The sequence below is a fragment of the Varroa destructor genome, unplaced genomic scaffold (genome assembly GCF_002443255.2).
Source record: "Varroa destructor unplaced genomic scaffold, Vdes_3.0 BEIS01000007.1, whole genome shotgun sequence".
Classification (NCBI taxonomy): domain Eukaryota; kingdom Metazoa; phylum Arthropoda; class Arachnida; order Mesostigmata; family Varroidae; genus Varroa; species Varroa destructor.
In genome coordinates this window covers 26,820,280-26,846,984 of record NW_019211460.1, presented here as the reverse complement: position 1 = coordinate 26,846,984, position 26,705 = coordinate 26,820,280, and the positions used below count along the sequence as shown (strand labels likewise).

The following is a 26,705-nucleotide window of genomic DNA, read 5'->3' as shown; positions in this document are numbered from 1 at the left end:
CCCCCCCACACACACAACCTTTATATGGAGACGCTTGTGTTAGGGTTTTGTTTTTTGTCTATATTGATTAAGTAGTCTTGGATATTAAACAGTATTTAGAAGTACGTTGTCTGATAAATTCGCTACGAAGCTAATACCTGCAGCTTTTTATTAATTAGTTAAGGCTAAGGCTTTGGTGACGGTATATGTGACAGCAATGACTGCATTACTAGAGAACGTGTCATTATAACAAATTAGAGAGTCTATGGACTGGCCATTGACCCAACAAATGCCGACCCTTTGGTAGGCGTATGCAAATTGTTTCAGCAGGAAGAGCCATGCTCATCGCTGAGCCTGCCATAACTCGAGCATTTTTTGCGACATTTACTAAGAAAATTATAGGCCATCTATACTTATTTATGGGAGAAGCACCCTCAAATAAACTAGCCTTGACCGGATGAGATCACACAATGATCGCTCAAGTGAACTTCGTCCTATCACCATCAAGCCATTACCGAAAACAAGTTTTACGCTGAAATAGAACTAGATACATCCGAAAAATCGTAGTTTTATAGGTTGATTTTTCTTTAATTTATTATCGTTGTTTTTTCGGCTTTGTCTTTGTTTGATCCGTCTAGATTGACTAGTGCATAAGTAAGTATAGACGTAGCTATGTGCGAACGGCACGTATTTTGAATGGCTCATATAAGAACGGAGGGAGTACTCTACACGAACTTTGTTTGCACTTTGCAAACTTTACGCAATGACACTTTATAGCAAAACTTAAACACTTGTATTTTTCGGTTTATCGGACAGTAACGTTTTCGTGCGCCTTTATTCGGGGGCACCGGATAGAATAGTTCAGTAACAAACGACCAACCTGTATTTTTTACTTTATTTATTACTACTAGTATTCCAGTCCTTCTAATGATAGCCGGCACTACAGTCAACACCTATGCCGTCGTATACTGCTATTTATTTAAACGCAACAAAACGGCACAGTATAAGAGTGTACGTACTGTTCCTCGAGACCGTCGCATTTCGTACCGGCCCACCAGATGAACGACCCCAGTTTTAATCTGCTCTCTGCTATTCGTGGGGCCGGCCATTCGACCGCCCAATTAATGGCGGGGGCTTCCTCTTCGTCAAGCAGCAACGGCAACAGTACTTGGGCAATAACGTCGCACATTCTCTTTACAAGCGTAATGATAGCACCAGAAACAACGGCGGCACAATAATGTATTGCTCGTCGACGAACAGGCCAAGCCGACGCAGCAGCTAGCTGACGGTGAGACCTTGTCAACTCCTCCTCCAGCTGCTACTACTGCTGCTTACGAAACTAGGTTGTACGTCCGTACAAGCCTAACATCGCTCGGCTACCCCTCGGCTCTTAGCGAGGTGAGAGCCTGAATGGCGTCTTGGCCTATTGGTTCAGCCCCATTGCCCTAAGACCTCGATGCGACTGAGATTGTCTGTTGTGCGCGGTCCAGTGAGTGAGAACTCTGCTACGACTGCTATGGCAGCTACCGCCATCGCCACCCGCTAAGCTAGTTACATCATCCTGCGTAGCGAACTGACGCGATACCACTGCCGACAAACTATCGAGCCAAAGGATAGCGCGGAGGACAGCAACGTGACAGAATGACCACAACTACGTTCGGGGCGGCCAGGCGCCGAACCTGGTTCCCACGCACGAACGCCAGAAGAAGATTAGAAAGCGTTGGAGATGGCACAACAACAACACAAGCAACGACAGTAACAATAGCACAATAACAATAAGCGCTACGAGCTACAAATCGAGCGCCTTGTATCCCTCCCACTTCGTCTTCATTTCTGTCTTTGTGCCCGCATTTTCCATCTTGGCCTTCTGAGAGATACTATAGTAGTTTTTGGTGGCCGCTTACGGCATATAGCAGTTGATGCTGCTGCTATGGTCCTGTCTTTACCGCCCGTTCCGCACCGGGCCGCGCCACCGTATCGTCGTCGTGATTATAAGCTGACGCTGCTAATAATCGAACCATAGCGCGAGATAAGATCTCCTATTTTGTATTCCTTGTCTGAAGTGAAAATTCGAATAGCAGTGTGATTTCGCATATAAATACAGTGCGGCGCTCGATATTTTATAATACTATCATTAACTAGCCCAGGATAGCGTCACAACTTTACATATAAACCAACTGGTGTAATTTAAAATGTTTTGGAGTTGCCTAGGGAATCGCACTTGCAGTTATGGCCTGGGTGATCACATAAAAGATGTTCTTTGCCACTTCTGATTTACGACTGATCCTGCCTTTAAACAGGCCGCGTTGGAGACGCATAGTTTCTCTGAGTAAGCAGAAAACAGTCTTTTCGAAGCATACACGTATGTAAGTGTATGATACATTCATGCAGGCTCAAGCGGACACAATGAAGGTTGTACAACTTAAGTATGCTGAGAAAGGAAGGCAAAAAAATAGTTGAAGAATTGAGGTAGGACAAATTCAAAGGAAGGGAAACACGAGTTCTGACGTCGTCGTACGTAGTGAAAGCTTTTAAAGCTAACCTATAATGTAGAGCCGTACAAAATTCGAATTATTGTATACAAACTTGTAATGTGTTTACCGATTCGATAGTGTTACGTTGCGATAATGCCGTCTTATTTGGCAGCTGTTAGCACCATAGGACGGAGCGACGCCAGCTACGTAAACGTGGCGATTTCCTCCGGGAACTGAGAGCCACAGATGATTCTGTTAGGTATCGCACACAGGTTTCACTTGATATTTTTTAATCATATCTAACCATTAGCCTTTGACAGTTAAAAAAAGATACTTGGACATCTAAATCTGGCATTGGACGGTGCTACCCATTGCATTTTAGTTGGGTCTGAGGCGCTCCACCCTATGGATACATCGGGGTATGCTTGCTGCAGAAGTGGTTAGCTCCTCACGGTTACTCTGAAATGGGTTTCAGTGGGTTGACGCAAACGAGGGAGCAGTCACCTCAACAGGACCCCATAAGTTAATACAGCCAACATCTGCAATTTGTTTTCAAGTTTGGTATCGGCTCCACGCGTGGAATCTGGCTGCCTGTTGCCTATAAGAAGCATAGCACATGTTTGTACGGGATTGTACTCTGGGAAATGCGCGTGTCTAGGATGTGCGCGCGCGGCAGTCTGCAGCGAGCGAAGCCGACTCGCCAATAATATCCCAACTGACCAGCGTCCGCCAGTGAGACTTGAGGTCGCTCGGTTGTTAGCTGTCAAGTTGCTCCTCATCTCAAACCAAGATCACCCTGCGCTCTAACGTGACTTCGGGACAACGAAACGAAAGAAATGTAGTCACCCCTCAGACTGGGTTCAGAAAGAACCCCTGCCTTTTACTTACCGGCCACTGGCGACGAATAGATCGTCAATTGCAGAAATTCGCCGAAGAGGGGGGTCGGCACCACGTTGGAGCTGGGGCCATTGAGGAGACTGGGTCTCTCCCATATCGAAAAAGTTTAGCAGTACCCCAGTTACGACCGGAGGTTGAACGCACGACACTATTTCCCAATAACAAGCCATCCCAAAACTAACGTAAACATATGAATACATTGTATAATGGCTCTGTTCGAGGGAACAAAGCAGAACTATCGTTAAGGGTGTACATTTAAGACAAGATGCCTTTATATCAGTTTCAGTGACTTATAAAAAAAAATGGGTAACTGGCGATTTTATTGTTGGATTACCCTGACAAAGGACCGAGTGACGTACATACAGCACAAAAGCGTCGTCCAGTGTACTTCGAGATGTCTGTATTTGACTGAAATGATGGCTGGGCTGATTAGGTTGTTGCAGGTTTTAAATATATAAAATACTACGAGTGACTTACGAGTTACATAGACGGTTAACACGTACCAAAAGCATCTCTTACGATAACGGTAATAATAATAAAATAGAAACTGTTGCCTAAAGGCAAACCTAAGGAAACGCGAAAACGGTTAAGGTTGCTGAGCCTTTGGGGTTGATGTCTAAATAAAGTCACCTGTGCTGCACTGGCATAGCTGTTTTCCTCGGCCCATCGAACATCATTTTGAACTAATACATAATAAAATTTAGTTGATCAATCAGCTTAACACACTTCTTCTGACAAAGGTCGTTAATGGTACAGTTGTTGTTACAAGCGTGTTATGATTTGTGCTGACATGGTGTAGATTACATAAGTATTCTAATGCACCTATACAACAGCTATTGTTAAACGCTATATTAGCATATGCCCAATGCGATAAGATTTTCTTTCGTGGAGTAATGCAACGATAACGTGCGACTATAAAATGCATGTAGATATATGTATGTAGATAGAATGTGCATGTAGATATACATATTAAACCCACAATATCATGTAGCATATAGTAGCTTAGACGTTGCTTCCATGAACGAAAAATCGTACATGCTGCAATGGTTTGAACCTTAACCCTTAACTGTTCCTAGGTGAGGGCTTTGACCGCCGAGGTCAAAGGCATGATGTCCTCCCACGGTGTGTTTACTGCACTTCATACCTAACTGTAAAATGTCTGGAACCGTTAACCCGTTTTGGCTGTTTACCGAGCGAGATGCTCCGTAGAATGGGATGACTCTCTTTGGACCGGAAGTACCAGGCCAACATCGTTAAGTCAATGGGCGATAGGTTAGTAAACTGCGCCCATCTATACATCTCGAAACGTTGTATCCGGTACACAGTATGCACACAGATACACAACCGCACCGCCTTCCAGGTTCGTCAACATACACGATACAATCGCGAAAGTAACTAGAGTGTAAGCATGATCGAAACAAAAGGATTACATTTTTGCATTATACTCATCGTTGTGGATCGCCACATATACATGCGTGTAAGTCGATGAACAAAATGGCTGTACTACATGCGGTCGAAGTATCAAAGAGAATACTTTTCTTTACCAAATAACGTCGATACCATTGAACTCCGTGCTAGCATTAGTATGTCCGAAATGGACCCCATCAAGCTGCTGCCAGTATCGCCTTCGGCAGAGAAATATCGGTGCTCGATAGGTTTGAGCACTTGAAGACAAAGCCTTTGTCCTTACAGCAACGACGGTTCGCTGCACGTGAAAATGTCGAAGGACTTATGTTCGTGCCGTTTGGGCGGGCACGGATGACCACATGCTTACATCATTATACTAAATAAAAATGAGCTCGTACTTACTATTCCCGTATTATTTGTTAATTGTCCTAGCACAATTCGTCCCGGTTCTTTGAGCTTTGCAGTTTTTTTTTTTCTAATTTTATTATTATTATTATTATGTTAGTGCTTAGCGACTACTATGCAAAATATGGAAATTAAATTCCAGTTCTTTACTACAATACATGATAATTGATAAAGTCACTGTTGCATTATAGTTTTTGGCAGAAGTTCCTTCAGAAGACAGTTTCTTACAATAAATAAAGCAAATCTTAAAATAACGAGATAAATAGAACGTTACTGGCATAATTCGATTATGAAAAAAAAACGAAAAAATCGTTTTTAAGGGTAAACGCATATACACACTCATCACGGAAGAAGATACAGTCATACGTCGATTGAAGTAACGAATGTTGGGCCTTCACAGTCGAACGGTTTTAGGTCTGAGCGTAGAATCGAAGCGGGCCTGCTTGTTTTAGGTTCGACCACAACAGGAACGCAGTTATCAGCGATATTTCTAGAGATTTACAGTACGGACGGTGGCTTCGTATAACTTATCATTTCACAATACGAAGATATTAGCAAGTTAAGTTAGTTGGGATTCATACGTTCACTAGCTGGTTCGTGTTCTAATGTTTTTACCACTTGCCGTTTTCAAGTAGTATTCAACTCCTATGCGTTTACTATATTTTCTATGCATCTAAAAGGCTACGCGGACATCTGTGTCCACGAATAATGTGATACAGATCATTGTCGATCTTGACAAGAAAACGATACGAGCTGAATACTCGAGTTCTTTAGACATCTTCTTAATTTTTTACATATAAATTTTTAAAATTAGAAGAAAATCATTGGAGAGTAAAATCTGTCTGGGCGCCGACGAGGCAGTCTGTCATCTAGGTTTATTCGTTATTAATTTAAATGTACACTCGAATGTGCTTGAACACTACAACAGTAAACGATGTGCTACCTAGACTATTCGTTCATTTTCATAATCATCGCTCACCGGTAAAGCGCATGTTAGAATAAAAAAAAAAAAAAAAAACTATTCGTTTATACATATCGTATATAATAACAATAACGTTTCTATTTCTATTCTACGTATCGTATCTAGTCAATTTTGCTTGACTCAAAATGGCTATAATTTGGTCACTTAAGTCATGTACTCTAACGAAACGCCACAAAGTTCACCTAAACTTTCCTTTTCATTGAATCCGATCGAGACGAAAGCCTCACTTTCAACGTTTGGAGGGAACGTTACAACGATCGCCGGAAGACAGCCGTCTGCCACCCATTTTTTGACTGTCGTGTACGTTTCCACCTAACCAGCATGGACTTCAGCATATACGTGCACCGTTATGTATAACATCTTGCAAGAGACCCGTTAGGTTCATTAAAAAGTTAGCGGTAATTTTTCGTGGACGGTCTGACGTGAACTAGGAACTAGGGGCTAACAAAAAGTTCCTTTCTGTTGGAAATGATATGATGCAATTCAATAATTTATCTGCGACGTCGCATCTCGGGAAAACCCTGACAACTTTGTAGGAAGCGACCGTACTGACCGACATTTTCGAATCAAAGTATACACTATTAGACGACTTCTTATTTAACTCGTTCTATATCTTTAACAATTGTATTATGTATGTGTACGGAGGCCAGTACACTTGCGGAGTAGATGTTGGCTGTCTTCATTATTCTAGATTCTATCCTCTAGTTTCTTTTATCTTCTATCGATATGCGTACTCCGTTACCTGCCTGTCCCGAAAAAAAAACGCCTTAACGTGCGTCTTTATTAATTATTAAATTTATTAATCGTGTCTCCAGTTCAAGAACATGAACTAGCCCGTCTCCGCTTAATCTTTGAACTCCTTCTTAATGGCGACTGTGAGCGAGTCGGCGCTGCTAGTGAGGTTCAACTTCTACTTAACCCTAACCCATAAGAAGTAATCTGATGAATTTAACAATCTGGGCTGTAAGACAGTGATTCCAACAGGCACAGTTTGAAAAATGGGTCAAAGTGACATTGCAGATCAGCTTCCCACCGTCTTGTTAGAAAACAAATGGGCCTAAATTCGACATAACTCCCGTTGACATAAGTTTTTATCAAGGTTTTTAGTACATCCAGATAGAATAGCTTTCGTGATGAATATGTTTTCCTGATAAAAAAAAAAAAAGTTTTTTTTGGGCAGATTTTACGAACAGGGGAGGCAAACCGGATTACTTTTACCTGCAATTTTTTAAATTGTGGGCAAGGCGGCCGTTTCCGAATCGGATTATTAAATGCATCATCAATATTTGCTTTTCGCTGAAAGGTCGAAGACGGCAAAGTGCGTCGCGCTTGACAGAACTCAATAAGCAATGACACTGATTAAACATTTTTGTTTTATTGTTCTCATAGGGCTTGAATTGTGCCTGATTTTAGTCATTTCACGATCTCTGTCTGGTTTTTATGAACCATTCAAGCTTTATAATCGATTTAGCTGACAAAGCCTTATTGAAACACTACAATCATGAAGACTGTACCTTTTTAATTTGCAATTAAGTTGTTTTGTTTTACCGAGTTTTCTGTCGTATCTATTTCCGTTCTACTATAGAGAAGGCTGTTTCTGTATCTTCAACAATCACGTACTCGGCCGCGATCCGACAAGTCACCGAATATGGCTAACGATCGATTTCAGGTACAACACCCTATGTAAGTAGGACAATCTCAAACAGAGCAAACACATATTTTGATAGCTTATAGAAAATGACAAGAAAACTTTCCGCTGAAAAACTGATCTCTGGGAGAACTCAATTTACAGCTTAAGACCAGTACAATTTGTGCTGGACTAGTGTCAATGGTTGTGGTACTCACTGCTGGTAAACAGCACTTAGACGGCAAGCTGGGCTGAATCAGTGTGAACATTATGTTTCTGTGAGGCTCTGGTGTTAAGGTGTTCGCTCACAAAACTTAGGTGTACGTGACGGTCTAGGTCTCAAACCGGGCGTAAGTTCACTTTGTTTTGTCCTATTGGCCAATTGTCTGAAATAGCAATACTTAGCGGCAGAACCGGGCGTAAAACCTAAGGCAGTTATTAGTGTGCCCATTATTGCCCACAATCAATAATCAGCCTTTAGCATTAGCTGCTCAATGTATAATGACAAGTGGCGACAGTCCTGCGGCTCCGGTACAGAATACAAAGGACATAATATGTGTCCTGCAAGACGAAATCATGAAAAATATTCAAGAATATATTACGAAGCCGTACAATGTAAAGCAGATATTAAAAAGGACACTATGTTGAACATGTCACAGGTACACACGTAAGACACGTGGAATAGCGGTATACTTGCGCGCAATGGATGATGTGTACTTTAGTGAAATTGATATTAGATTGATATTGTAACTAAAAGTATATATATATATATATATATATATACATCTTTAGAAATTTTTAGAAAAAATATAGACCACATTTAAAGAAAATAACCGTGATTTTCCCTTTGCATTGCGCTTAGGTGCAAAATTGTTATCCTAGCAACGTATATATGTACATTAAAGCTTAACTACTCCAGCTAGACTCCCGTTAATCACAGCAACATTGACCTGCACAGTATGCAGATCACTTTTGCCAGGCTATGCACCTTTCAAGGCTGAATTGCGCCTAATTCTAAAACGAAGTGTGATATATGACCCCTTCTGTATTGCGTGTTTTGTCTCTTTGCAGTTGTATGTTAACAACAATACGGCACCTTTTTCCTGTGAAGGAACTCCTAAGTCTAGAGCATATCTATGTGTTGGGTAGCTTACGTCTGCCTCTTCATCCTCTTTTGCCTCCCCCCTCGTTTCCTCAGCTAGAGTTCGCGTAGCACGTGCAAGACTCTTGCCATCGCCATTGGAGAAGGTGAATCTAAGTAGGGCCTGTGTAAAGGCCAAACTTCCGCCGGATGAGGTTCCGGCTGGTCATCTCAGGTCTGCCGGTCGAAGTAAACCGGGGTAGATAGTAAACTCTGAACTCCGCATTCAAACTCTTACTTCTGAATTGCTCGTCTCGATCGAATCAGACAGGTAACCTCAGACTAGGGCGTTGTCGGACGCTTGAGCCATTGAGAAGTATGCCGTTGCTCCTCGTGCTAACAATGTACAAGGGCCTAACAGAGTATGTTCGTTCATGCAGTGATCCGGCGACCGAAAAGCTTCATCCAGTCATTCTTCGGATGAACCTGCTCTTGCGCAAGAGCTCACTGTATCTGTAGAGCAATAAGGCGTAGAGATGATCTCCGCCAACACCCAGTAGAAGTTGTATTGAGGCGCACTTTGAGACTGGGTCTGAGGAGAAGACGCCGAAGAATTAAGAGAGCGCGGGTGAAAGGTAAAAACACGAAGCTTGTTTCTAGCGACCGTTTTCAAACAGTCCGGGATAGGCGAAGTTATCATCAGCAGTAGAAGAACAGCCACACTGCGATGACAACAGAGGTGGTGGGTCAGCCTCCACTGGATCGGATACTAAGTGGACCAAGGCTAGCGTGGTTCCGGTCAGGAAGACATTTGAAGGTTGGAAGGTTTCGAAGGACGTGAAACTTCGGACGAAGGTCGCTAAAGAGAGGCGAACAAGGCTGGACTAGGAGATGATGAGGGAGTGAGTTTTAAAATTTCAATGCCAGGCGGGATGTGGTCGAGCCTGATGAATAGCGTTGATAAAAACGAAGGGAACTGTTGGCCTTTGAGACTGGCCCAGTTTCATAAGCAATAATTCTGACAAGCTATAGACGGATCGGAAACAATGCCAATACAACACACTTGTTCTAAAATAATATTAAACGTAATCATGTTATGTAAGGATAATACATATAGACATGTTCGAATTTGCTCATTATCAGCTGTTGAGAATACAACAGAGGAACCATAAGGATCGCAATATGTCCAGTAGAGCTTAGACCTTGTACTCTAATAGTATATAACCTCTATGGTATTACGTTTCTACACTATAAACCCGAAATATATTACGATTGTTACTAACGCTGAAGAAGCCGGATACATTAGTCTCCATTTAAAGATCAGTTAGAAAGATCAAATATGATGCATTATGAGATTAGCTCAGAAAGTTCGATACATCAGGAGTAATTAAGCGGACTTTTACTATTGAATTTATAGAACTTAATGACAGGAGTTTACGTTTCGTAGAGATATTGAAACAATAACATGTTCTTATGTCGCAATGGTCGTGCATTGTCGACTCGCCTTAAGAAATGCTGCCTGCTGGTGGCAATAACTGGTACAGCTCATTTTGCTTTGTAGAGATTACCTGAAATGGGAACAATTGAGTAACTGCTATGACTATCATCAGAATATTCAATTGTTCTATCTACTATCTATGAACCACGAGTATTAGCTGCCCTTCCACCGGTGCCTGGTATCTGTTCTACATGAGGTTATTGTTGTTACGTTTACAGTGGTGTACACATTGAACAACTCCATCGGCCAGGCCCCCAAAGCTTAGCCCCGAAGAAACAATGAATAACGCAAAACCCTGAGCCAGTCCGCCCCAATTTTCGACAGCGACCCCCAGGATGCGTCGACCTATCCTCTATCTATTCGCCTTTCGTCGCTTTGTTCGTTGGCCGTCGAGTCTAGTGTGCAGGTCTGCGGGTCTGTCGGCCTCTGATCGCACATGCTTATAGGCAAACAGCTCAAGGGGCCAAACGCTGACAGCGGGGATGTTTCCGTGAGCGTGCGTGCCGTGCTCATCACCTGCCCCGTTTGCAGCCCATGTTAACCGTACCGATGTAAAGCCCAAATGTCCAAACATCCGCTACCTACTTGCAGTAAGACACTGTGTACTAAACGTATGCGCTCTGTGAAAAACGTTGCACAATGCCAGGTCAGAGTGGGAGCAAACGCCATTAAGTAAATGCCTTCTGCTGATGTTGTCGTCGCCTTCTGGGTCGATGGGACTCAATTGGCATCAGAACCTGGCTCATTGGTTCGTTCTACAACGGCATTGATAACAAGAGACATATAACATTCAATGTAAATACGTAAAATCGTCTACTTATTATTAATAGTAACATAATAGTAATATATTTGCAGTCACCATGATCGTCATTAGTTCACCTTACACACATGCGCAAAGAAGTGTTGCTAAGATCTTATCGCTTCTATATCCGCTTATATATCCTATATGTATATATATATATATATATATATATTACTTAATGATAATTGGTTGTGCGCAGCCTCCATTAAATAGAATTTTCAATACGGAAAATCAGTGCTCGTTAAAGCGTGGGCAAATAATCCTGTCTAGATCCGACCGCCGCTTCTTGTACGCCGTTCGTTAACAACAGAACGGATAGGGTTGTTGACACCTCAGGATTACTGCGGTTGAATTCGGCTGTTCGCACAAATGTTAAAAAAGGCTTAAGCGGAAGTAAATTGTGTGAGCGTCGCCAACATTGAATCATGTCAACGAGAAGCGTTTCCCGATTTCCTAAGAGATACCTCATGCGTTTTGGGCCGAATTAAGATGGGGAAGACGTACCTGTACTATAAAATCTTGCAATTTCGTATAATGATGGATGAATCGATGACTCCGAGGCCCTCTGAGGGTACATCTTTTGAGTAAAATCATCAATACTGCCATTACTGAGATGTAATCGTAGACGTCCACTTCGATTGCATCGAAACTGGCGAAAGTAACGACAACAACGATAAGACGGATCGCTGCTCCGCAGACCTCTCTGACATAGCCCAAAGGGCAACGGACCTAAGCAGAGATAAATGTACACATCTGGATACTGTTCACGTGGTAAATACGTGGCATTTCACTATTTAACTGCATTTAGCATTGGCTCTCTGAGAACGTGAAACTTAATGATCATGCGCAGCGGTGCTACAACAAAACATTTGGCAATTTCTATAGATAATTACATAAATGAATTGCCATACGACTCAATCAAGAGTATTTTTTGTTGAAACTAGATGGGTGCATATTATCTTCCTGATATAATACCAAGAGCGATTCCCGGGGAGGCTTCTTTATTCATCATAGGTAAGAAATTGGAAGGTGCACATTGGACGTAAGCAGCAGCCCCGGTTGCCAATCCAGTTTGAAGCTGTACGCTGCCCAAGCAAATACGTGTACGGCAGGCATACACATGCACGTTTCTTAGTTCAGCGTAAGCTCTCCTCTACTCTGCTCCCTTGACTTCGCAAAAAAAAAGATACATATTGCTAGACCTGTATTTCCACTCGCATTTTATAATAATGCGTTTTTATAATTTTATAGTGTGTTGTCTGACTAAAACAGACTTGAATGTAATTGTAAATATGCATGTTTTTATGTGAATGCAAAAAAAAATAACGTTCTCGTGCGAAAATAGCCGCATGCGTGGATTAAAGGGGGTAACACTTGGGATGGGGGTGAATTGTTAGTACTGTAATATAAGCCTCAACAAGGCAGTTCAAAACAGCGAATTGTTCAGGGTAAGTTCCGTTATTAAAAAACGAGATACACTTCTATTAACATTTCAATATTAATTGGCTACGGGTTATTCACATATTACCCGTGTATTACTTAGACCTTATAATACACCTTACGTTGCAATTTGTATTTCGTTTTTGTAAAGCATGTGCTTCTGCAGAGGTTAAGTTTTTAAAAATATAAGACACAACGAGAATTCTTTTATAGGGCAGCTGTTCACTTCGTGCTTCGACAGAATTTATTGACACACTGTCTATTAGTAACAGGTTACTGCAGAGACTCTGAACAACAGCTGTAAACACAAGAAGAAGTAACTGTGTTGGGTATAAATCGTCCTGAATTTCCACCAAAGCTCCTTTCGTGATATTAGCCAGCATTCGATCGTAAGCTTTTGCAACTTATTTTGCACAAACACACTGCTAACTTGGCCGTAACTTCTGCAAGCTATTATAATACAAACACTCTGTTGTTCACTTTCTATTTTAGTGGGCGAAAAAACTTCTTCAGAGTGAAGCCCGGCCAAACAATGCTATTATCTAGAACACTTTATTCCAGACAGCCTGAACGCTAGTTGCTGATAAGGGATGTGGCGTAGCAGTAGCGGCGTCATTAGAAAAGTGGGCCACGAGTCTTCCTCGTGCTCACTAATTTTTGCTTCGCCCGCCTCAAACCGTTCATTCTCCCTAATGCTCTTCCCATTTTACCCCCCCCCCCCCCGCCCCCGCCCGTCCAAGGCCGCCAGGGCTCCTTCCTCTTTCACCTCAGCGTTCAGGCCACTCCGAACGGTGACCTGGGCCGGGCCGAGCCGGCCGACTCTGGCAGGCACCTCTGGCGCCGCCGCCGCTGCCGCCGCCGCTGCTGTAGCGTACGACGGTGCGAGTCGTGTTGGTGATGTAGAGCGTCCGTCGACGGAACCTTTCGATGAGCCTTCCTATGTGGAGGTTGTCTACTAGCGACGTTTAGCATTCCGGCCTGGTTACCCTGCGGCACTCTGCGTGCTGTTGGCGTGCTCGCCCCCTGATCCTGGTTGTGGTGGTCCTGTTGCTGCTGTTGACGTGTTTCGATATGCCTGCATATTACACTCGACAGAGGGCATAGGACGCATGCAAGGCAGACTGCCGCCATAATATGAATAGGCCATAGCACGCCAGCCAGCACATTTACGCAGACAGGCATACTCGCAGTCGAGAACAGAACACCCGGTCAAGGGAGTCATGCGATCGTGGCTCCCCTGGCGCCTGCCGGCGGAACTATACTGCTGCTACAGTAGACGCAACGGCGGCCGCTGCTGCCGTTGGGGAGAAGAGAGACCGGTGCGTGCTACGATTCTCGCTTGAGACGACTTTCGGCGCGGGTCGCACGACCACACTAAAATGTCGTCCTATCAACAATGCGTTGGCGGCAATGTGAGCATCAAAAACAGCAACGAACGGACTGGCAAATGGTGCAAATCGACGGCGACAACCGTCGCGTCGGACGTATCCAGCTGTATCGAGGTAGGTACAATTGTTTACAGGAGCTATCATTCAACGGATGCGTTCCACTGGCGTTTCGAACTCGTAATAGCTAAAAACAAACGAGCACGAACGCCGACCTGGGCAATACTCGGTGATGATCCTGATGCATGAAACGATGAGACAAACAAGGAGGAGCTATTGGAAGTGAACAAAGTGACAGAACCGATTACGCGGTCAGACTGCGTACTGAAGTGTACTGCATACGTGCTATCTGTACCATAGAATAAGTCGAGCGTCATGCTATCGTGCAAACCTAAAGTGCGACACCGGCCTGAAACTACTCACGACCAGCGCTACTGGCAACCACCATTGGCGGGTATGGCCCGGTGTCTTAAATCAGCGAAAATCACTTGCTGACAAGGAGCACGCATTCGGTTTGAAACTGAAACCGCAAGACTCGATGGAGACTTTGCACTGGGCGACAGCCGTCACTTTGTGACGCACTTAAAAGAAGATCAAAGAGCTAATTGTATAGTATCGCAAAAACATAAGTTAGACCGCAATAAACGTTATTCGTGCTTTGCGTGACTATTATAATTTACGCGAATATGATTATTGAAAGATAGTTAACAACACGACAGATGACGGCAAGAACAACAAAGCATAACATCTACGTTGCTCGCTTCGCTTTCGCTAACTTCTGGTTATCCTATCGTGTCAAGTAGCAGAACCATTCTGTTCCCGTCGACGTTCGCGTTGCCCCCTTTCTTTGACGCAGCGTATAGGCAGTACATTGCTCTCGAATAGTTGACGGCGCTTCGTGTGCGAGAGTGTATTTTGATTGTATTTTTGCTGGAGCCGCAGTGTATTGCAACGTTTACTGCATGGTTCGGCGCAAGATAAATCAAAAGATTCAAGGATTACGTCTCAGCTATCCATTATTGACGTATACACTGATGACATTAACAGTGGTCATGAGCAGAAAAATCAGCAAAACAGTTGATCTGAGATACGTGCAAACCGCACTGATCTGACTGATCCCGCTACAATCGTCAGAGTTCTTACGAATAGTACTAATCAGAGTACTGATGTTGACTAAATACAAGATAAAAACGCAAGTTACTATAACACTCTAACATGCTTTCACCTCCTTAAGTTCTACGCTTCGTTGTTGTCAACAATATTCAGACCCACGGACGCCTGCCAGGTCTATAGTCTTTCGATGCTTACAAAACTCGTGCTTCTCGAAGCAGTTGTTGACGTATTCCCTTGGCCCATATTGTGGAGCTAATCCGCGCATTGTCAAATCAGTCAGAGGCTAGAACTGAATGAGTCTATCCACCTATTGTTGACATTATAATAATAGTAACTGCATAATATATCTATGCGAACACATATATGTGTTGAGAGGAAATGGCAAAGACGACTGACGATGATTGATCTGCCAGTCCCAATATAGTATTAACGTTTAGCATGGAAATGGCCAGCCGCGCAAATTTTGCCACTTTTAAGAAGAGTTGTTGCTACGACTGGAACTAACTGTAACTGAATAAATAAGATCGTGTGCTATAACGCACTCCCTTGGAAGCTGCTGATGAAGAACAGTTGAAGCAAACGCAAGCGAGAGACGGCGCAAAAGCGCTAGGGACGATGAGCCATTGTGTGGGCACTGTGTAAAAAAAACAGCGAGTGAGTGGGTGACTGACTGACTGACTGACTGACTGCTCAACGACAACGTCGGCGCCATAACAAACGCGACCAGGACGCGAGCGACCGAGTGACGATGTAGGAGAGAGGCGGCTCGTTGGTAGATAATACGATATCCAGATCAGTGCAAGCTTTTCAATTCACTATCCAGTAGGTTTCGGAAGTCAGAATCTGAGTCGTTTAGCTGTCGTCACGCTCAGCTGCGTAGTTGCGGAGTTTGAATAATAATTGCATTGTGATGAAGAACACGAAGGCAATCTTCTATACTTTCAGCAACATCGTCGTAACTATACTATCAGTATCCTCAATTACGCGTAGGTTCGCATCAATATCCTAGGTTCGGCCTGTATACGACGGAGTATATCGGGGTGCACCCACACACACGGAAACAGATCCTCATTGAAGCGAGAAACCGCCGTTATCACTGCAGCACTGACAGGAAAGAGTTTCAAGTTGGCCTAGAAACGCCAGCGATAGTCATGGTTGGCCAGTGGTTTTCAGGTTCAAGCTCCTGGGACTACAGGCTCCATTCAATTCAATGCTATCCATAATGGGCTGTTTCAGTTGAACCGAACCGTATCGGCGTTACGAGCCAGTCGCTCCTCCGCGAGTATGGCCTGTGTAGAGCAAAACGAATTCGCGGCTTCAAAGATGCCGGCACGCATTATCGTCTCGGTGATGATGTTAACAAACACATCGATCGCTCCGTGTTGTGTTCTATGTGGGAACGCCCCCGTCCAGGCGTCTACTGCTGAGAAAGGGGTGCTGAACCCCCTGCTAAGGAGAGGCCGTCATGGCCATTGCCTCTGGTATGGCGATGAACTTTTGGTGCACGCCAAAATAGAAAACATCAGTTGTATATTGCACTGGTTTCTTTCAAAGATTACAAATAACGAGACACGAAATCACGCCAAAGGGGCGAACTACGAATAAACAAATGCTATTTACCATTACTTTATTTGCGTAAATGCGATCGATCTATCTTATTTTGGCAATTTGTTAATAGGGCGTTTTATTTATATGGGTTCCACTATGTAGATCATGAAAGCCAAGACGTTTTTAGAGCTTGGGTCATTTATGTAGAGCGTAGATGTTGAAGCGCTGAGAATAATAATACGTTGGATAACTATTGTAATGCAGCGTAGCAAGGTCGAACGTGACATAAGGTCATAGGTTTCAATGTTTACCCAAGTATTATCGCGTTAAACGTTTGAACACCCCAGTACACTGAACTGTTTGAATTTTGTCAAGAACTTCTCCCCTGTGAATACACCCCACTTTACTGAAGTTAAAATACACACAGACTACTCGAAAAGCTCAAAAGCGCCTTGTTTATACAGACCTTTTTTCTAAGTATTCTTCTAATAAAACGCGAAGCTTATGACAGCAAAGAGATCCAATGACGCTTCGTATAAGACTTGCGAAGCTTCTAATGTTACAAAATGTAGAAAAAAGCGCCCCACTGCTTATCGTCAGCCCACTGATCGTAAGTTTTGGAATATATGATGATGTATAAAGTCAATTTATCGTTTTTCATTCGATTTTTTTCAACAGTGCTAAGCCAGATTATAGATATCATGCATGTAAATCAAGTAATGTTTATATGTTTAAGTAAACTAGGTGAGTCTAATGTGCGGAAATGACCCTTAGAATAATCACCTTTCGATTTGAGAGTACCACTTGCTAAATTCGAGCAGAAAGACTATTCCCTTAACCCAGGACCGGGTACATTTATGACAATCGACAAGGAACAGATTCAATACGCTATATGGTGTCAAATACGACATATCATGTCATCACAGACCCATTTAAAGTCAATACAGATGGGTATTTCTCTGCAGTAAACGTGATATTTATCGTAGTGCAGTACCACTCAAACTACAGCGGTCCGAAGGTCGCATTTGTTGCGTCCATTACAAGCCCTATAAACAATTCCATGCAATGGCCTCGGACTGTTTCTAGGCGGTTTGTATCACTTTAAGGCACCACTGTCGGCCCGCAATCAGCTCGAAATAGATTAGACGCAGGAATGAGCTGTTTGGCTGACAGTGATTTGCGAAGTGCGAAGGAGACTAAATAAGGAGGGAGGTTGCCAAATACTGGGATAAAAATCCTGGTTTTGCTTGCATTTTCATTGCATACAATGCTACCAACAGCCCACGCGCATTTAAAGCCTTCACTTGAGCTCGGACGGGCCAGCGCTACGTTTGTAACTAACTATTAAGTATCGCAAGTAGTTTTGTTCGTCGCTGGAGTAGTTAGAGTGATAGAATGCGCTCTGTATTTTCGTTCCCCGTCATTTTCAATCGTGTACACAAATGAGCATATTGACAGGAACATTCGTAAAATTTAAATTTGCCCGCCAATGCACACTGTTTGACTAGAGGCTCTATGTGAAGAGACTATAGTTCCGCATCGCCAACGCCGAAAGCATCGTATTCCGATAGCTGCTACTGTCTGCGAACAGACTGACAAAGAAAGTTAGAGAATATTTGGATACAACTTTGAGCGGCGCGTTCACCCCTTCATTGCAGATTTGAAACTTGACCGTTAGTTCTATTTAGTCGCGTATCGTCTGCTCGGTGCAGGCTACTCTTTTACTTCTTCGACAATCAAAACGTACGCGAAAAGCTGCATGCGATTGACCGATATGGTGATCGTCGACGGTTGCTGGCGCCGATAGCGGCGGGGTTCGCTGTCACGAATGGACGAAACTTCTCGTTTTCCTTTCGCGGCAGCGAGGTATATATTTTGTGCGGATATTGTACTGAAGTGAACTGGCTCTCGTGTCGAAGGGTCCTGTGCTTTCATTCGATAGATATCTACGGGGTAGAAGTACACTCACTGTGGAAATCGACTGGTGCTGCTATTGCCGATTTTCGTCTGACTAACTGTCTGCATCGAGGTAGCAATCTTTGATTCTTCACAGGCTGATAGCTTCGCGAAGCCTCCTCTTCGCTTGCAGTACGAAGCAGTTCGTCTCCGAGGCCGACCTATAGGAAGATCGTGGGAGAAATGCTTCAGTTTGATTCAGTCAGCGTAAAAAGAAGCCGTAACAACCGTAGCAGTAGTTGCGGCAGAAAGAAACAGTTACCACAATGCACAGCTATTGTGCATTGATACTGGCAAAACGCTACGGAAACCACTTGAAACTTTCTGGCTGGTTGCGTGCTATTCAAACGCTGTGTGCCACATGTTCTAACTACATATCAACCGGCAGTACAGTGGCAACGGTGCCGATTCCATTCTGGCATACGGTAGTGAATCTGTACAACCGTTGTATGTACTAATATACGCTATCCTTGGTCGAAGACTAGAATGAGATGCAAGCTATTATCGTCAGCTGGCGCTGCCCTTATTTTCTCGTCTCACCGTTCGCAGACAAACAACTCGATCTGTATGGAAGAAAACTGTTACTAGGAGATTAAAATTGCTACTGTGAACAGGACGAGGTCGACGATTGACCTTGCTGCTCCCCTTTTTCCACGTCCGTATGCGTATGCTATCGCTACGCCGAACGCGTACGTTATTGCGTACGTTTGAGGGGGGGGGGAGGACGTCGGCGAGTTAGCGTTGACGGCTTGTATGTTTCACGCATGAGGTTCAAGGTAGTAGTCGCTTGCCAGCTACCGCTACTATCATCGCTCTCGAAACTAATGATCGCATTTACACTTATCCGCTCAAGGTTAGGATGGCTGACAAGAGCCGACATTTGCTTCCACAATTAGCATTATGAAGCGGTGCAAAAATGAATCGATATATATACTATGTCTAACAGCTTATACGGTGTATTATGGAAAAAAATCGACGTCGAAGCCCAGTAGCAGCGGAGCATCAGCTTGCAATCAAACATGGAGAATGTTAATTCGTATTTGTACAAGCCACAATGTACTTAGTGCTTTTATTGGTTTTTTCACAGATCCTATGATGCCGCGTCTGCGCCGAAGCAACGTTATGAGATGCAAATGCCCTAGAAAGTCGACCTACTTTAAATTAAAAATGAAGAGAACAGGCAACGGTAGGTAAAAAAAAACAACCTGTTGTAATCGAGCGGACGAAAAGTAGCTTTTTGCTACCATGCAACACATGGATTCTAAGCTTGTACAACAGCTTTTGCGAGGTGTAGAGAGCATAGACGATTAGTTCTATGTTATAGTTTCGCGTTGAATAATACTGCCTCTGTCTGGCGTCCAGAAATATTATCATGTTGCTCTCAGTTTGCATCAGGTCACAGTGAAGGCAAACAGGATATTAGTCGCCAACTTAGTCCACCTTTCTGCACTCTTTTCAATTTTCCAACTAGTTCTTTGATGTAAATTGTCATGTCAAGATATCGTTGACGTAAGTATTGACTTCCTATGAGGAAAAAGCAGAAACGACAGGTACGAGTTACATTTAGTGCGGAAAAAGAAAAATCGTTGCCCTATTATATTCGCCTTGTATTGTCCTTTGGGTTAGCCCCCGGAGGGTATTTTAATTGCTCATCTCTTTCAGCTGTGTGATTGCTAGTGCCTAAGTCGTGTCGTATCGTGCCATACGAAGCGCAACCTGTATCACAATTAACTTTAGTGAACTAGATGCAGATGGTCTCCTTATTCGTATCAGTTGTCAGAAACTATCTTCCCATATATTTACTTCATTTTACAATCTCTGAAAGCGTAAAAGGGCGTTGTTAGTGCGAGCGAACTGGTAGGCGCGATGAATTTTTGCTGAAGCTCTATAATGACCCCCGAAGTCAATTCAACGCAGTTTCTCATGAATCATAGCTCTTCAATATATTCTAGAGAATTAATAAATATTTGGGTTTATATTCGAAGCTCTCCAGCAACAGAGAACACGTTGAATTAAGCACTATCGTTTGCCCACCGGCATTCAACCATACCTATATAATAATTTCATGACTCACAGCATCGACGCAATCCGTAATGTATGAAACAATGTTCTCAGCAACATGCAGTTAACGAGAGCTTAATGCTTAGCAGGCCAACTCTGCCTTCCTTCGATAGTGGATTCTTTGAACATCGATTTCATTGCGGTCCGAAGTAACCAGCTAGACACCATCGCCATTTACATTCGCGTGTAGGTCGGACCACGTTTCATTCGCTTAACACCAATGGCCAGTCGTTGCGTTATTGCTTGCTTCACAGGTAGGTGCTCAAGCTGAACACCCGGCCCACGGTGCACCGTCCGAAGTGCGCTGATTGAGTGAGTTACTATAGTTGACTAGTTTTTCGGGGTCGCGAGCCCCAGAACTGACGAAGCCGAACTGTGAGCTCGCCTAGCTGAAGCAAAAAAAGCTTCAGAAGATCGCTGAGAAGACGTTAGCCCTGCCGGTTTCGTTCTCACCTTTGTTTTATGGTTCCGGCTTTAGAGGAGCTAATTCTTGGGAATTAGTAGGACTAGACGAAATCGATTCACACCGAGCCGTCGCTAGGACAGTCATTACTGCTGCTGTTACTGTCACCAACCGACCTTTACATTACTAATTTGGCTACTGTAGCCGACGCAACATATGCTTAGATTTGCGTTCTGGGGGGGGGGGGGGGGGGGGTATTTCATAAATAACTTATTGTTACTGAACAAGGTAGCGCATGATGCAGCGAAAAGACACGGTGACGACTTGCACATGTAGGGTGGTATGTCTTAAAAGAATGCCACACCGCTGGCAATCTTCTTCTTGCATGCCCCTGGAGGGAACAATGCAACAGGAGAAGAAGCACAACGGGGTTCTGTGGCCAACGAACTTTTTCGTGAACGTTGTTCGCATTCGATGCTGCTATCGAAATCCACCCTACAAGTGAGCGTTGAGGTGACATGTGGCCTTACACGAATGCAAAGGTCTAGGTGAGCCTAGTCTGCTATTCCTTTCGTGTCCTATTGATACTGCGATTGTATGCAGAAGTACAGGTTTTGAACTGAAAGAAGGTTTGAACGTTTATTTCATCGACATACCTGTTACAGCAGACAGATAAAGTCGAAAGAGATCAAATGAAAGTGCTTCAACAGGCACGTGCCAGTCATTCTGGCTTGGTGGGCTTGTCTATCCGGAGTGAACTGGTGCTTCCAGAAAGTTCCGGTTAATTTTTACGTTATAGACGACAACGATTTCCCGTTGTCCCTTTGTCAGTAAGCAGACGTACATAGACAGAGCACAGTCTTAAGTTCATTGTTTCCCTTAATTAATTAATTTCATGCAGTTTATGCGCGAAGACGGAATTTTAAGTTGATTGATTGATTCAGTTGGGGTCAGTAATGATAACAAAGGACAGGCTTGCCGGTAAATAGCAAATCGACTAAAGCGGCGATTGTAGCCGGTAACATATCACCTTTAGATCTACACGAATGAAAATTGTTCTGGATGATATGTTGACGATCATTGCAACTACGAGGAGCTGGCTTTGTGTGCAATCCGAGATCGATGACCATATGTTAATTGATAAAAATATAGAGTTATAGTCGATTTTACCGAAAAGTGTTAGAAGAGCCAATTGTCCGCATGCACGCAGCTCACCCGTTGTCATACGAAGATACGTGTATACATGATATCATAAAGGCGCGTATGTCGTTCGATGGTTTATGATTGCCTTTCTATGACGGGCAGCCATTTTAAACTCCGCCCTTTTCGTTCTTCTATCATCGCTTGTGGTCTTGCTGATGGGCGACTGCTGCTGAGAAAATTAACGGCAAACGAAAAGGCCAGAGAAACAAAGGACGAGATTGGAGACTGGCACAAAAGCGCAAGCACGTAATGATTACCTCCGTCATCGTCAAGCATTTTTTGCTTGCCAGGTCCTTTAGGACAAGCTAGTAAATTTTTCCCTGCGGGTCAGGTCGTTCCGATTTCGTAATTTCGCCACAGGTTGGTCCGCGGTAATGCAACGTACGTACGTACGCGTACAGTCAAACGCGCTTTATGTTCTTAGCTCTAGTACATAGAAAAAATTACATGATTCCATTGTAGAGGTGGTGACAGCAGAGCAAACATCGCTCATTTCTAAAGAACGTCGTGTAATTCTTTGTGAGCGAACGGGGAATGACATGTTGGTTTGACTACCGTCGCAGCGACCGCCACGGCTCTTACACCAAAGAAAAAAGGAACAGAACAACTAATGCCACCGTTGTATCAGAGCCAGACAAGGTAAGCGTAGGCCAAGGTAGAGATAAAGGTTAGGGGAATGTCAGGTTAGAGGGAGTTAGAGAGGAGCAGAATACTATCTGAGTTCAGTGGCCTATCACGCTGATGAACTGAAACAATAATGGGCTTACTTTGCTATGGACACGGGCAGGGCTAAGCCGTGTGTCAATGTCTGCTATGAATCTTTGTGTTCGTCTGCCGTAGTGTCGCTAACAGTATTGGATGAGAAAGGAGTTTCTTGGCCAACCTTCACGAAGGAATTCGGACTGGGGAGTATTAGGAAGGTAGAGGATCTTCGTTGGGGTTTTCCGTACTCAGGGGTCGCGAGAGGTTAACGCATTCAAAAGGTCAGCGGTCACGAAAAGCTATTCCACACCCGAACATCGGGGCAGCCATGGGGACATCGCAGCAGCGCAACACCCGGAGGATATACATATACATGCATATAACAAGCAAGAACCACAACAGCGACGCCATTCATACAGCTTCGCCTTTAGACAATAGGCAAGCGCTCCGCCTCACATCTTCAAAATCGATCTTTCCTTTGTGCTCTTACTTAGAGTACTTGAGAAGACACCGAATGGCCACACGAGTAGATCTCATTCGCTGCCGACTTTCATAGCGAGATAATAATTGGAAAGGACGTATGATGCTCTCGCTTAATTTGAATCGGAGTCTGAGCTATGTGGTCACTGGGATGAGGTCATTCTGGCACTTAAAATCATGGCACACCCTTGCAGACCCGGCCATTCTTCGAAGCCGACCAATAATATACAGGTTGTTGATTTTTTTTCTTCAAATAATTATCGTCTTACTTAAAGAAAGTTGGGTATAAATGATGATTCATTTTAATGCTGTACTGCGAATAAGTTCTAAATTAGTTTGTCTCCTGCAAGGTATTAACTGTATTACAGCTGAAATTAATTATATAAATAATTGATATTCTGCACCCATGTTTGATGTGCGGTACGAGCATCTGCTGAAATCAGTTCGTTGTTGTCGTTTTTTTTTAAGCGTAACTGTTGCAATAGGTAAAGGTACTAAGTTTCTTGGGGCAAATAATTGCACGATAATGCAGCCGCAAGTGGTAAAAGCAACTTTGACCACTATTCAAAACACTAATATCTTCTTCCTTTTTAGTCTGCGTGGGCTCTGTCTTATTTATCAAAAACACGCAGTTGTCTTTTACCGACGAGCCAAAGATACTTCTGCAATGGATGCCCATCGTTTCAGCCATGTATTTACTCTGACCTGCTATGTATCATGTAATACGTACTTGGATCAACATCGTGATGTAACGCGTATCCGGATTCAAGATTCGAGGAACTTCGTTCTACCTGAGGGATAATAATTGAAATGAAGCGTACAACGGATTTGTACCTGTTCTTAGATTCGTTTGTCTCTGTACCGTTCTCTTGAGACCAACAACACTTCGTAGGTTGTTAGATGTGTTTACATGCTATCACATATTTATTAGAACACGTATGTGACGCATCGTGGATTGACCCTCAGTAGGACGCTAGGGATATCGGCAGAATCGAGCCCCTGCTGTCTGCGTGGCTGCTATATCGGTAGCGGACGCCACCACGTGCGTGTTCACCATCCCCCTCGATTGAGAGAGGGAAAAAGCAGTACCTTTCGGTCCGTCAGTCGCTCCGCGTCGACTGGTTCTGCGTGGTGTGCCCGTGACTATGTTGGCCGTGCACGTCTAGCACTAGCGAGCTGTAGCGCCGCCGCCCGTGCGGCGTAGGCGAGATAACAATCATGCTTCTTTACTCTTCGTCTCTTCTTGTCTGCCTTTCTTCGTTTGAGTTTCGAGAGCAATGAGGAGAGTTCGAGGTGACGTCATTAATGACGTCACGTTGGGCTCTCCATTCTGACCTGGACAGACGGAGTACGAACCATCGAACTATGGAAGAAGGCTGGGGAAGGGGACAGACGGACAACGCCGCTGAATGAACCGTCGTCGAGGAAGAACGACGAGGCGGAGTATTTTAGGGGCGTCTGAAAGGCAACGCTTTTTTTTTAGTAACATTTCTGGGGGCATGTAATGGAGGGAGAAAGGTTAACGGAGGCAACGATAACGATGGCCATGAGGCCGATGGTAGCAACGCCGAAGGCCGAAACAGATGCCGGTTCAGTCTAGAGCTGTAAACTGGGTCATTTGTGCGGGGTGGCGTGCGGTGCAGTGCATGAGGAAAAGAATGCAAGCGAATTCAAACCGAACACAAATTGATGGAGGCAGCCATGCGAGCGAACACTGGCGACAGCGACACACACGGGCACAACGAAAATATAAAGCAGCCGAATAGCGGCTTCTCTGAAGAGTAAGTGACCGAGGAAGGGGCGGCAGGCCATGTGCTTCAGATGACCGTGGAGGTCACACCACGTCATTCCTAAAAGCGACGGCAATCGGCAACCGTCGGAAGCATAGCGATGCGAAGAGACAGGTACGGGAGGCAAGACATCTGGCCTTTGGGGGAATTTACAGAGTCTTGGAGCATTGAAGCGGGGATGTAGATACAATTGTCAGCATGACTCTATAAATGAGCATCACTGAGGTGGCGGATTTCCATTCGACATGGAAATGGCAATCCGCTACCTCAATAATAATGGTCCCGGAAAAAGCAGTTTTGAGCTGCAATATACATAAGTCAAGGTGACTTCTGTAGTATTCAGCGAACGACGGGAATAGAAGATTGAATCACAGGAAAGCAGTACGACAATGAGCACCTGTGGGGCGGCCAAAGTTTGGATGTTGTAAGGAAAAAGGTCTGCGTTTAAGGGTCAACATAAATCGTATAGGCTCGCGAAGATATGAGCAGAATGGCAATACATTGATTAAGTTGGCAGTGGCAATGACTGTAAGAGTACTGGTGGAAAAAGTTGTTACAGTAGGGGAGGTGTCGCCGGGGGCTGAAACACGCAATAGGGCTTGCCTCCATTCTACGACGGATAGATACAGGACAAGATCCATCGGACCGAAGAGGCATGATGACCGAGCTACGTTCTCTCGGCGGGCATTGCTGCAGCGGCAGCCGGCTGACCATTGTACGCTGACTGAATTAAAAGACTGGACGGTACTCATAGATGATGCCAGCATTCGTGATCGATTCTGGAAACGCTGGCACCATAGTCGCTGTAAACAAATCATGTGTATTCAAATAAAGAAGTTGAACCAAGACAATAGGAATGTACCAACGAAGTACCAACCTGATGATCGGTGAAGACTTTTTTGTGGTAGAGCAAGCAGGCTGTTTATATAAGATATTCTGAATACAATGCGCGTGCATAAGGTAGATGTAGGTGTGGACATGCTTCGCTGGCGGACGCACGTTTCAGTGAAGTTCCCACAATAAAGAGGCGAAGAACATTGGTGCAAATTTGTATAGATCATATATACCGAATAACCTTTTAATTACAATAACAGGCGCAGAACTGACATCTTTGATTTGACTCGGCTGTGTTTCTGGGCGCGATTATTTACCGATCATAGTGAAAACGGCATGAAGATAAACCGATCAAATGATAAAGGCACAACTATCATTGTCGGTCATGCAAGACATATAGTGTACGAGGCAACTGTGCATTTCACGAGCAGTCTATGTGCACCTTACAAAAAGTTAATAGAGTAATTTGAAGATGACTAATTATAATAATCGTCACAGCCATTGTCGTTATTAAAAAACCTGTAAGAAAAAAGACATATGACTTCAGTGTGACTGGAAGAGAGGAATCGAGCCGAGTGTTCCAAGTTGCGTCCTCTGGATGGAGTCGCCGCGTGTGGCACATTTTAAAAATAGATTAA

At 43.9% G+C, this 26,705-nt stretch overlaps 1 long non-coding RNA gene across 1 annotated transcript; it reads right to left on the bottom strand.

Moving 5' to 3' along the window:
- Positions 1–7,503: 7,503 nt before the first annotated feature.
- LOC147754508 (uncharacterized) lies at positions 7,504–12,020 on the bottom strand. Its single transcript, XR_015316527.1, has 2 exons — positions 11,657–12,020; positions 7,504–10,420 (listed from the first exon to the last, which is right to left on the bottom strand). It is a non-coding gene; the product is annotated as an uncharacterized LOC147754508 (long non-coding RNA).
- Positions 12,021–26,705: the final 14,685 nt, after the last annotated feature.